This window comes from Bos grunniens, chromosome 26, assembly GCF_055505025.1.
Source record: "Bos grunniens cultivar Pamir isolate PY7600 chromosome 26, Bosgru_T2T1.0, whole genome shotgun sequence".
In the NCBI taxonomy this organism is placed as follows: Eukaryota; Metazoa; Chordata; class Mammalia; order Artiodactyla; family Bovidae; genus Bos; species Bos grunniens.
In genome coordinates, this window is record NC_141190.1 from 2,537,020 (window position 1) to 2,541,725 (window position 4,706).

The following is a 4,706-nucleotide window of genomic DNA, read 5'->3' on the forward strand; positions in this document are numbered from 1 at the left end:
ATACTTATGCTAAAAACATATTCACTTGTGTATGAAATTGAATTTTAACTAAACATCTGAACATGTTCAGTTTTTTTTTTTTTTTTTACTAAATCTTACATCTTTAATCACACAACAAATTACAATATAATTACTTTGTTCATAGCAGGATAAAGTCTGCACTGAATGTATATTGGATTTATTTTTTAAGTACGTGTTCAGTATGTGTGTGTGTGTGTGTATATATATATATATATTTTTTTAGTGAGTGCCCAAATTGTGAATTATGTGTCCTAATCTTCACAGTTCAGTCCATTAGGAAACTTTCTTGGAGCTGAATATATGTAGAGTTCTTCAACCTAGAGTATGTATCTAAGGATAATACTAATTTAGATTTTAGTCACTAGGTGAAAATGAGAGCCTAGGTGAGGCTGGAGTTGTTTCAGTAAATTTATCTAATAAGAGCAATATTTTATTAATATCAATTTACATTTGAATTTGATATTTAAAATAATTGAGAACAATCTTTGATAGATTGGGACAATGTACCTATCATAGTACAGGTTAGACTACACAGTATTTTTTTTTTCCTTTTAGTATTTTTTGTTTTTATATGCTATTACACAAAAACAATATATAAGACAATTTATTGTTTTTGTGCCAATTTTTAGATAAACAGCGTGTGAAAGTCTCTCAGTCGTGTCCTATTCTTTGCAACTCCATGGACTGTAGCCTGCCAGGCTCTTTTGTCCATGGAATTCTCCAGGCAAGAACACTGAAGTAGGTTGCTCTGCCCTCCTCCAAGGGATCTTCCCAACCCAGGGATCAAACCCAGGTCTCCCAAAGTACAGGTGGATTCTTTACTGTCTGAGCCACCAGGGAACTCCTTTCAATATTTTTATTTTTAAACTCACAATTTCTTTAAAACAGAAAATGTTCTGCTCATAAAATTGCATCAATATCATAATATTGACTATAACTTGATATTGTAAAGTATAAAATATTTTAAATGTAACATCTGTAATTTGCAAATTTTAGTATTAAAATTAAATTATCTAAATATAATCACTCTTATCTCTTATATTGAACTAAATAGGAATTTTCTCCAGTGTTAATTATTTTATGAAAATCAATTTTATTTTTCTCTGTTTAGAGAATGTTTCCTTTAGACTACATTTATAATTACTTAAATTTATGTACTAATAACAAAATGTGCAGAGGCTTTTCACATTTTATAATTAATAACTGTAGATTTAAATTTTATGTCACATTTAAATGTCAAAAATCTAATGTTCCAACAAGTATATTCTTAGTGAATTTTCAATATCATATTTATAAATCCTGAAGAAAAGTCTTTCTTATATTGATATACTATATATGTTGTATACAGTCACTTTATGTATTCTATACATATATAAATTTTCAAATAGAAAATTTTTAAAAATCATTTTTTAAATGATTGCTTATCCATATAAAATTACTTAAGTTTTGTGGTAATATTAGAAGGCATATGAAATAAGTTACTGCTTTTTTTTTTTTAATGATCACAAAGAGGCTACTATTTTTTTATTGGCAACTCAATCTCTATATATATATACAATATTGCATAAATTTTAAGTGGATTGACAATTATAGTAACAATACAAATTCATGAGCATTTACATAAAGCTGCTGCTGTAGGTTTTGGTGCATTTTGTGCCAGGTACCTTAGTAAATATGACAAACATAAAGGAATTCAGCTACTTTAATTCATAAGAACAGGCTTTCAAAAGAAGCAAATATGTCATCTCATAGACTATTTAATAAGTCAAATCCAGGAAAACTGATAACTAAAGAACAAAAGGAACACTGTTAAAGAAAGGGTGATGATAAAAATGTTAGGTTAAAATATTAGGCTTAAAATTTTAGCAATTGCACTTAGGATCCAGAAAGTGTACACACACTGGGAATTACAAGAAAAGATCTCCATGTTCTGCTTCACAATTACTATCATGTTCTGAAAGAACAATTCTGGGTTGCTACGGTGTCCTCTTCCCTGCTAATATAAACTACTCTTCTAAGTCCTGGTGAAACAAGGTGATAATTCACATAAATGGGTTTTAAAATAAGATTCTTCTCATCCAAAAGAAAAGAAAGCTAAATATCCTCTCCAAATTACAAGGAAATCTAATAAAAATGCTGACCAAATAAAGAAGCCCGATCATCCATTTACCTCCACTGACCACCTCAGAGCACAGAACCGGTGTGGCACCTACAAGAGAGGAAGTGTGTGTGGTCCTCACTCTGCCCCTACCCAGCCTGCAGTGTTTGGGGGAGCAAAAGCCCTTCAGCATCCCTGGGGTTTTATTCCCCAGGTAAAGATTGAGGGAGTGGATTAGATGGCTTTTAAGAGAACTTCCTACTTTTTTTTTTTTTTTTTTTTTAGGCCTTGACATGTAGCTTGTTGGGATCTTATTTCTTTGACCAGGGATTGAACCCATGCCCCTTGCAGTGGAAGCATCCAATCTTACTTACTGGATCACCAAGGAAGTCCCTTAAGAGACTCCAAGAGAAAGGATCCAAGTCAGCTTGACATCTCACCTGTGGGCAGACACTTAGGGCGGCAAAAGAAATGGACTTAAAAACAGTTGGGTGAAATATTTACCTTCTGATCTCATCTTTTGGAACTATTGGGTACTAGAGTTCAAGAAATCTTTGTTCAATATTTAATCTAATGGCTGGATTGCTACAGAGTAATAAGGAAACGAGGCATCTGACACTGAAATTTTGGATAAAAAATGTAGGAACACTATGCCAAGTCTGGAGAAAAACAGTGCACCATCACATGACACCAGGAATCAAGACTTCCTGCCTCTGAATTTTAAAAGTCATTAATCTTCATGGGAGATGCACCTTCAACTCTTTGAAAAGATCCACCAACTCATAACTGTTAAGAATATGTTTTCTGAAATCCTCCCATTAAAGCAATTGCCATGGAACTAGTTCTAACAGAAAGGATGCAGAAAGGAGAATTTAGCTTTTTCTTTCAGATCAGAAAGATTACCCAAAATGGATTCTCATTTTCTGTCCCATATAAAGAACAAAAGTATCAGTTCTTCTGGAATCTAACATACTGGCTTCATTCTCAAATGCATCACTTTATTCTCCTTGTAAGGCAGCCATACATTACACACCTTAACCACATGACAGCCGCATGATTTCTTCAATAAGCCTTAGAGCTTCCACGGCTCTCCTGGGGCCTGCAGTCCAAGTAGTTCTGAGGAATCAAATGTTAAAGCTTTCTCCATAGCAACAAGTTCCTTTGATATGTGGGTTACTGAACACAAAGTCATTGGATAATTTGTCTTCAACATAGTCCATTTCTGTTTTTAACAGTTTGTTAGCTGTGCTTTCTTCTCAATGAACACTCCGACGCCATCTTGAATAACTTATTCATCAGAGTCTCCTTTTATCTTTGTATATTTAAAGTGTAGGAAAGGCCATTACAACCCCTGATTCAGACATCAACATGTTCAGGCTTATCTTTAAGAAGTCATTTTATGATGATAACAATAACTCTGTGTACGAGACAGCAAAAGAGACACTGATGTATGGAACAGTCTTATGGACTCTGTGGGAGAGGGAGAGGGTGGGAAGATTTGGGAGAATGGCATTGAAACATGTGAAATATCATGTATGAAACGAGATGCCAGTCCAGGTTCGATGCACGATACTGGATGCTTGGGGCTGGTGCACTGGGACGACCCAGAGGGATGGTATGGGGAGGGAGGAGGGAGGAGGGTTCAGGATGGGGAGCACATGTATACCTGTGATGGATTCATTTTGATATTTGGCAAAACTAATACAATTATGTAAAGTTTAAAAATAAAATAAAATTAAAAAAAAAAAGAAGTCATTTTATCTTCTTTATGGCTGAAGGTGTCAGGGTGAGGGCGGCCCAGAGGTGGGGGTGGCTGCTACTTCCTCTTGCTCACAGTTGGGACCCTGGCCCAGATGAAGGAAGCTGACATCCTCGCCATCCTGTGCCCCATTGTCTAGGGCTGGAGCTCCGCAGTCTCAACCTCTCTCCATGGACAGCGCGGGCACACTGTAAAATAAGTAACTTTTATTTCACCACAAAACCTAATACAAAATTCATGTTAATTGTTGTTTAAACATTTGATAGAATGCAACAGACTTGAACATCTATTTTTAAGAGTATTTTGGAGGGAAGGCCAGCAGTATCTGAAGTAATTTGCTCCTGTGCTCGCTCCTGTGCTATCAATCAGAAATCATCCTTCTTTAAAACCAGAGACTGCAAAATTATGTGATTATGTGACCCAGAGACCACACTGAAGGCCCATTTACTTTCTATAACCTTTAAACAAATTTAAACAAAATGACTGAAAGTCCCATTCATCTTTAAAGAACCACCTAGCGTGTGTTAAGTTGCTTCAGTTGTGTCCAACTCTTTATGACCCCATGAACTATAGGTCACCAGGCTCCTCTGTCCATGGGGATTCTCTCAGCAAGAATACTGGAGTGGGTAACCTATCCCTTCTCCAGGGGATTTCCTAACCCAGGGACTGAACCCATATCTCTTATGTCCCCTATATTGAGAGGCAGGTTCTTTACCACCAGTGTGACCTGGGAAGTACCCAAAACTACAGGGTCATAAGAGAAAATCAGTGATTGCCTAGGGTGGGATGGGGGAGAAATGAAGAACCACCTAAAGTATATTCAAAACC

At 35.7% G+C, this 4,706-nt stretch overlaps 1 pseudogene; it reads right to left on the bottom strand.

Moving 5' to 3' along the window:
- Positions 1-3,243: 3,243 nt before the first annotated feature.
- On the bottom strand, positions 3,244-4,106 carry LOC147343952 (iron-sulfur cluster assembly 1 homolog, mitochondrial-like; annotated as a pseudogene).
- Between the last annotated feature and the right edge of the window lie 600 nt (positions 4,107-4,706).